Raw genomic sequence first — 9,362 nt, 5'->3', positions numbered from 1 at the left:
GGGAAGAAGTCAAAAAGTTTCTGGAAACAAATGAAAATGAACTCACAACAACCCAAAACTTATGGGACACAGTGAAGGCAGTCCTGAGAGGGAAGTTCATAGCAATACAGGCTTACCTAAAGAAAATAGAAACATTTCAAACAAACAACCTAACCCGACGCCTGCAAGAACTCGAAGAACAACAACAAAGCAGCCCAGAGCAAGTACAAGGAAGGAAATGACCAAGATCAGAGCATAATTAAACGACATAGAGACTAAAAGCACAATTCTAAGGATCGATGAATCCAGGAGTTGGTTTTTTGAAAAGATAAACAAAATATAAACCTTTTAAGTAGGCTCATCAAGAAAAAAAGAGAGAGGACCCAAATAAACACAATCAGAAATGAAAGAGGACAGATTACAACTGATACCACAGAAATAGAAGGGATTGTAAGGAACTACTATGCAGAGCTGTATGCCAAGAAATTTGAAAACCTAGGTGAAATGGACAAATTTCTAGAAAAATATAATCTTCCAAAACTCAATGAAAAAGAAGCAGAAAACCTGAACAGGCCAATAACAACAGATGAAATTGAAGAAGTAATCAAAAAACTCCCATCGCACAAAAGCCCTGGAGCAGATGGTTTCACAGGAGAATTCTACAAAGCTTTTAAGGAAGAGCTAACCCCTATCCTTCACAGACTATTCCAAAAAATCCAAAAGGAGGATTTTTGGATTGAAGGGAAGAAGTTGGGAAGAAGTCAAAAAGTTTCTGGAAACAAATGAAAATGAACTCACAACAACCCAAAACTTATGGGACACAGTGAAGGCAGTCCTGAGAGGGAAGTTCATAGCAATACAGGCTTACCTAAAGAAAATAGAAACATTTCAAACAAACAACCTAACCCGACGCCTGCAAGAACTCGAAGAACAGCAACAAAGAACAAACAAACAACAACAAACAACACGACTCCACTCAAAGAAGACGAGCAACCCAATTATAAAATGGGCAAAGGACTTGAACAGACACTTTGCCAAGGAGGACATACAGAGGATCCAGAGACACATGAAAAGATGCTCAATATCACTAGCTATCAGAGAGATGCAAATTAAAACCACAATGAGATACCACTTAACACCAGTCAGAATGGCTACCATAAACAAAGAAACAAACAACAAGTGCTGGAGAGGTTGTGGGGAAAAGGGGACCCTAGTTCACTGTTGGTGGGATTGCAGACTGGTACAACCACTATGGAAAAGAGTATGGAATTTTCTAAGAAAACTAAAAATGGATGTGCCTTTTGACCCAGAAATTCCACTACTAGGAGTATATCCCAAGAACCCTGAAGCACCAATCCAAAAGAACCTATGCACCCCGATGTTCATAGCAGCACAATTTATGATAGCCAAGAGTTGGAAGCAACCTAGATGCCCATTGGTTAATGACTGGATCAAAAAGCTGTGGTACATTTACACAATGGAATTCTATGCTGCAGAAAGAGAGAAAGAGCTCCTACCCTTTGCAACATCATGAATGGAACTGGAAAGCATTATGCTGAGCGAAATAAGCCAGGTGGTGAAAGACAAATACCATATGATATCACCTTTAACAGGAATCTAAACAACAAAACAAACAAGCAAGCAAAATGTAACCAAAGACACTATAATACAGAAGGTGCTGACAGGGACCAGAGGAGAGAGGGGAGAAAATCACAGGGGAAAAGGGGAAGGACTCACATGAACAAGTATAAAGGACACATGGACAATAACTAAGGTGGGGGGTCAGAGATGGGAGGGAGATGGGGAGCACTGGGGGGTGCAGGGCTGGGAATAGAAGAAAGAAAACTGCACTTGAACAAGAGTTAAATAAAAATTTAATTTAAAAAACTTATAAAGAATTAACTACCATGTGATGTGATTATTTCTAAGTAAGTGTATGTGCCTAGTACTGTGGAATATTTCCCAAGAGGAATTTTTTATAATCAATGAATCACAAAATGAACCATATCCTTACTCTCTTACTTGCCTTCATTAAGTTCTGTTCTTACAGACTCTGCAAAGAGAGATATGAAAGTATTCTAAAAATGTGTTCATTTAGTTGAAGGAATTACACATATAACTCTTCACATTCAGTCCTACTGTATGATAACTCAGGAAAATAAAGATGCTGGGGAAGGGCCCATCACAAGCCTGTGAAGGATTGGGAAATTGGTTCATTTAAAAACCAGCTGCCTTTTCCTCAAACCCAAGATAATATAATCAAAGCTTTAGAAAGACCTCTCTCTTTCTCTCTCAGTAATACACTGCTCTTTCACCTAATCATTTGCCTGTTCTTTCTTCTCATGGTGTCTTTTGGTAGTAACTTGCAGGCCTAGCAGCTGTGTGGGCCCAAGAGTGGGTCCCATGCACCAGCTCCAAGTGAGGCCCAGCAGCTGTGCAAGTTCCAAGTAGGGACCTAAGAACAGCAACACAGAGCTGTCTTGAGTGCAGACCCGAACAGCAGCTATGCTGGCCAGATCAAGAGAAACACTGAAAGGGACTAAGTTTTCAACTTCTTTTTCTGCTCTGGAGAGTGAAATATCATCAGTACTGCATGGTGGGAAAGCTGTGGTCTCTGCATTGAAAATGCAGGGTTTTACTTCCAGCTACGCTAGGGTAGATAATTCACCTAATTGCTTGCAGCCTCAGCGTCATCTGTTCAGTGCACATCCTTTTTGATAATGAGGTAGAAAGCACTAGAGAAGGAGGTTGGCACAGGTATTCGATGTTTAGGAGATGCTTTAAAACTAAGTCTATGTTATAGTGGATGATTTGTTTTCTGAGACTTCTACTTTGATTAATACGGTTAAGAATAAAAATATTATGCTTTAAATGATCTACTTTTGACCCAAATTCAAAATTGTAAGGGCACATATCACTTAATTTAGGGGGGTAATCAGCAGAGAAGTTACAGTGTGCAGGCATGGGAGCTAAGTATTTCACAGCTGCACTTGGTTTTTGTTTGAGTATTGTCATTCCAATTGAAATTTCTAAATGTTAATTATGACAAGGTTGCAAAGTTACTCATATTACACCCAAGTGAGCAAATCACATTTACCTTCCTTGTCTCTTTTATCATTGATCTCATCTTCTCCATGAGCCCCCTTCCCTCAGATTATAGGAAAGTGTGGTATTAAACACATTCACCTTCACACACTTGCAAATACGTACACACAGTGTAAGTGCAACGCAGTCCAATTTGTAAACTCACAATTCTAAAAGAGTTTTTACCAGCAGTTTATGTATACAATCTGTTTATTGTAGTTCAGTGTATTTCAGATTTAAATCTCACCCTGGATTCTTTCCAAGATGGTTTCTGTATATAGAGGTTTGTATGATCCTGTTTTGGGGAATACATACTGGTCAGTGTTCCTAGACAGGAGGCTGGGTAGAAGCTGTTCTGGGGCACTAACTCGGTGCATTGGTGGCTGCTGCAATTTGTTATCTAGTCTCTCAGGCAGCTCACTTAGGCCATTGCCAGCACTGCTTATTCCCCTGAGGTCTTACCCAAGTTTTCTGCTCTGGAGTTTTCAGTTAAGGGTAGTTTCTCTCCCACTTCACTGAAATCCCTAGTAAGCTTACCAACAGAAAGGTCGGATCTTACACATTCCTCCACAAGGCACACAAGAACTCTTGGCTCTCACTCATGTGACATGGGTACTGAAAAGACCCTCAGGCCTTCCTGTTGACTCACTATTTGTGCAACTCTCAAGGGAGTACGTGGAGGAGAAACATTTTATGTCTGTCTTCCCACAACATCTGAAACGGAAAAGAAACCACTCCTCTCTCCTTTGCCTTCAACCTGTTTCTCTCTCCTCACAGCCCCTGAGATTGCAGCAGAGCAAAAATGGCGGGAGGCCTCAGCATCCCCTCTCCACTGTCTTGAGAACCTCCACCCTTCATCTCACAACCTTGTTGGGTGGCAGGAGTCAGCTTTTCCATTCCATGGACACAGAAGAGAATTGCTCTCTCCTTTCTTGCTTTCCTGCCTGAGACACTCATACATCACATAATCCATCTTCTGTATTTCCGAAATAACATCCGTTTACTCTGTCTCTCCTATGTCCATGAAGGAAAACTAGATTACTGTTGGGGAACATAGTTCAGAAGGAATTTCATAAATTTAAAACTCATTACATAACTTTTATTCATGTATTAACAACTATAACCTATTATCTCATCATATAAAAACCAATTTAACAAATATTGGGAGAATTGAACTTGATTGTAAAAATAAATTTGGGTTGGCCTTGACCAATGTAGCTCAGTTGATTAGAGCATCCACCAACAGAGCCGAAGTTTGCAGGTTTGATTCCTAATCAGGGTACTGCCCAAGTTGTGGGTTAGAACCCTCATAGGGGTATGTATAGGAGACAGCCCTTCAATATTTCTCTCGCACATCGATGTTTCTCTGCCTTTCTCTCTCTCTCTCTTCCCCAAAATAAAAATGGATTGCCTTGTTTGTGGTGAATGGAGATACTTCGGTCATATTTTTGTTGATTGGACTAAGATTTGTGTGTGCAAATATGTAACATGAGTATATATATAAATAAGAATAAATGTAATATACAGAAGGAATATAAAAATATAGAATCAAATATTTATAATATTAAAGTAACAATTAATATATACATATTTACATATACTTCTTCATACATTCATCCATTCATTATTTCTTAGTCTTCTTCCTTTCAATCTTGTGTCTTGGAAACAGGAAGCTAGGTAATTTCAATTAACAATCCCAAACTGAACAAGAACAGGGAAATGGGACACCAAATCCTGTATTCACCTTTTTTCAAGTTTTCCCCACAAGATTATAGGAATGTAACAAAAAGATGTTAGTGCTATTTTTAAGGGGAAAATCATTCATTTTATATCCAAAATTATATTTTGCTCACATGTTTGCAGTTTATTTTATTTGTAGAGGAAACTTGGCATTGACTATAAAAGATTAAAAATAGTTTAAAATTGTTTTACTTTGTCACAGTTTGTAACCACAGTGGCCTACACTAGACAGATAGGTTTTCTCATCTATTGTCCAGAAGCCTTTTAATCTTATTCGAATTAATGAATTACCCCTTTAAAAAAAAGGTTATGACTAGTCCTCAAATAAAAATCATTGCAAATTACAAAAATGTGTGTTATTTCATTTGCTACAGATACTGATTAAACTATTGTTTTTAAGTTTTGTAACTTCTGAGAAAAAAATAACGAAGACTTAAATGAAAGAGAAGTGGACTCTTCAAAGTGGGCATAAATGGACTGCTGGCAAACTCTGGTGTACTCTCTTTTTTACACCTTTAAAAGCTACTTTTTAATGGCCCGGGAGAATGACAGCTCATTGTACCTGATAAAGTTATCTTATTAAGAATCCAACTGGGACTGAAAATTGTTACTTCACTTGGGGCTGAAGGCATGAGACATATGTCTCATCTCCCTACTTGTACTTCATGGTTTACAGTTTTATTGTTTCTTCACTTGAAATACAATCTACTGTTTGGCTATCAGAGCATTACTTTTCCAAGTGCAATAACTAAGATTGCCTAGCCACTTCTTCTGTGACTCCTATTTTTCAAGAATTCGAAACCATACCATGAAAAGTTGAAAATTGGCAGTCATTGTTTAAAAAGTTAACTGTACCTGGCTGGTGTAGCTCAGTGGATTGAGCGTGGGCCTGTGAACCAGACGATCGTGGTTCGATTCCCAGTCAGGGCACATGCTTGGGTTGCAGGCCAGTTTCCGGCAGGGGCCAGTTCCCTGCAGGGGATGCACGAGAAGCAACCATACATTGATGTTTCCTTCCTCTCTCCTTCCCTTCCCCTCTAAAGATAAATAAAATATTTTTTAAAAAAGTTAACTGTATATCTTTCCCATTTATATTAGAAAAAAACTGGATCATTTGAACCTGTGACATTGTTCAGAATAAGGAGGTATTTTCATGACTTCAAAGCTAACTTTTGAAGATTTAATAGATTTCGATGCAGCAGTATATGTATAGCATAAGTGAAATTCTATGGAAAATTCATATGTAGTGAATACAATATACAAACATGCACAAATCCTGTTTTCAGTTGTAGTGACGCTGTTATAACACGACATCCCTCCTCCCCATTCCTTCAGCAGAGAAATGCCCTCACCTGGGCTCTGAGTGGTGCCACTCACACTCTGAGTTGTTCCATCTTCCTAAAGAATAGCTTTCAATAGACAGAAAGTAAGGGTATTCAGAGGTATTCAAAATCTGGCTCCCTGGGATTAGGTGGACACATTCTTTGGTATGATTTGTGCTCCACACCTACCCTGCGAGACGAGGCTAAAGTTTGCCTTTCTTCTCAGGACGTTGCCTGCTTCCTACACTCCTTCCTAAATCAATCCCCTTTTTCAAGAACACTGTCTTTCTGTTTAGGAAACCCAATCTAAGGCACCAGCACACTTCTTTTTGTTTTTTTTTTAATGGAAGTTTATAGTAAGCACAAAGTCACGGAGGAGAGTCTCAGTTTAAAATTTTTCCATCAATGTGTAAATATTTCAGGCCAAATACTTGCTCAGTTACTACATTTAGTTAACTGTTTTTTAAAGTATTTTATGAGACAAAACAAGCAAAATGCATATGCCTGCATATGTCTTTTGAGGAGTTCACCAAATTCAAGGGTTGAAAAACAATAGCCTTATTAAATGTGTCCTATTTCACTGCAGAGTATACATTTACCCAATTAATATAGGAACCCATCAAAGGAATTGTCATGCATATTGAAATACTCCAAAACTCAAATAGGGAACTTCAGTCTGCATCTCCTACACACTTTTCACGTACTCCTAAAATATGTTTCCACATTCTTCAGTGACTCCAGTGAAGTCTTCTGAGTCATGGGACTCAGACAGTTCAAGTCACTGGCCCATCTGGAACACTTTACTGCTACACAGAGCGACAACCAATGGTTTCCCCCCACTATCAACAGAAAGTGTTTGCTGCCTGCACTAATTTGGGTCACTTTTTCTTTCCATTTTGTTAGTCAATGCTCTACTTACTGTTCTCAGAAGAAAGGTTTGTTACATTGAGTCACAAGTGTGAAGAAAAGAGAGATGAGTTGGCTTTCAGATTTTACCACATGTGAATGTGAAGGCTCTTACTGCACATGCGCGTCACATATTACTATATAATACCATGTCGGTGCTGGAGGTACCTATTCTGACTTACTTTAATGAAACTATTAATATTGATAACACTTTGATAGGAAAATAAACACCCTAGGCCAGTTTAAAACCAGATGTGACACAATAGCTGAACCATATAAGTAGAAAATATTTAACAAACTGCAACTTGTTCCTCTTCTTTCTGTCATTTCATTCTTAGGAATTATCCATGCTGCTGCAAATGGAGTACTTACAAAATCCAAATATGATCATATCACTCCCTGTAAAAAATCCTTCTGTGCCCCCTTATGCTTCAAAATAAAGAACAAAACTCTTCCTTCTGCGTTTCCTTTCAAGCTCGAATTGGCCTCTGCCTGTCTCAGACACAATAGTCTTTATGATGCCACATTTTCCTGAATTGCACTTCATTTCTCTCCCCCACATAGTTTATTCATCTATCTTCCATCATCCTTCATAACTCTTCCAAGTGTTGCCTCCAGGAGACCTTCACCTCTTCACTTCAAGACAGAATGGGTGTCTCTCCTTGTGTCCCCATACAATCCTATGTGTAACTTTATGGAAGTTATGAAAATGTTTTAAACTAATTGGCTTAATTGTGCTTCTCTAAGCAATTAGGTTGCGACATCCAGATGGAAGAGTTTAGTTCCTAGGAAAGTGCCTTATACAAAACTCCTTAAATGTCTGACATAAACTATGAAACAGATAAAATTCTCTCCTCCCTAAGGAGCTCACTACCTAGTGTGAAGGGACGCTTTTCAACTTACCAGTCTATGTGCAACAATTATGACTAGGTTTGTAACCACTTAAGAATGTTTTTAGATTTTAATTAAGGCATTAATTAATTAATATGAAGAGAAAAAAGGTCTCCATAGTCTGGTATACTTGTGACAATGCTTTTTTAGCTCTTTTGGCTAAAGCTTAGACTTTGAAGTGCCAATATGTGGATCAAGTAATATTCTGTCTCTTCCTGCCCAGGATTTTCATCTGTTCTGAGCAGACAAAGCCTTCTTAACTGTTAGTGTGCTTGAACCCTTAAATGGATCCCTACTCAAATGTTCTAATTTAACAGTTATTTTACATACAAAAGGCAGACTGGAGATTGGGAACAGAAGTCAAATTTCAGCGAAGAACAATGAGACACATTACAGAAAGTGATTTGTGTCTCATTCATTCAGAAAGTTTTCAGGATGTGACTGTGGACACAGTGTGAGGCTGAGCATGAATTCTTCCTCCTAGACATTCAAAACTCTTTCCTTGTTGCCTGTTATTAGTCAGTCTAAGCCAAGAAGGTTTTTGAAAATTAGAGGTAGTGGTGAGGTGAATTTTCAAACAGTTCACATCTTCTGGAGATCACGATACATTTTAGAGGTGTTTTTCCTTCTACGAATCAAGTCCTCCCACTTTAACATCTGCACCCAAAACATTACCAGAAACTCATACGTTTGGCATTAGAATCATTAAAAGTGATTCAGTAATAAGGATAAAAATATTTCACATTCCTCAGATACATAAGTGTAGAAAAATGTTGACATTCTAATAACTTAGAGTGGTAGTAAAATTACAAAAAGGAAGGAAGGAGAAGGAAAGAAGAGAAAGAAAGAAGAGAAAGAAAGAAAGAAAGAAAGAAAAAAGAAAGAAAAAGAAAGAGAGAGGGAAAGAAAGGAAAGGAAAAAAGGAAGGAAGAAAGGAAGGAAAGAAGGAAGAAAGGAAGGAAAGAAATGAAAAAGAAAGAACGCTCATTTCTTGAGTACTTTGCAGATGCAATGGTCTAAGATGAAGGGACACTACAAGGGTAAGATGATTTTTTTCCCAATTGTCCATAGATGGAGCCTAGGAAGCTGACATTGTGGTTAAATTACAGGGCTGAATGATCAAGAGTGGGTAACCCCATTTCTCTACTAAACTGGGGAATCTGTAGTGGAATTAAAGCAAGGAGCATCACAGAATGGAGATGCACAGAACGACTGGGAGCAAGCGCCATTGCTTTGAAACATTCTTTTACAGCATCCTCATTTCTAAACATCCACAGTTCAAGGAAGGGAAAGAACTAAAGCCTTCAAGTAGTTTGGGGAACTATTTGATTTAGAGACAGACAATTCAGAAACCAAAATTAGTGAGATGTAGGGGCACTTTATATATGCCCACCTAAGTGTGTGATTGCATTCTGCATCGATTGGGTACCTCACCTGAGC

The sequence above is a fragment of the Sturnira hondurensis genome, unplaced genomic scaffold (genome assembly GCF_014824575.4).
Source record: "Sturnira hondurensis isolate 20B ecotype Veracruz unplaced genomic scaffold, ASM1482457v3 Scaffold0011291, whole genome shotgun sequence".
NCBI lineage: Eukaryota > Metazoa > Chordata > Mammalia > Chiroptera > Phyllostomidae > Sturnira > Sturnira hondurensis.
Note: the sequence above shows the minus strand (reverse complement) of the source record.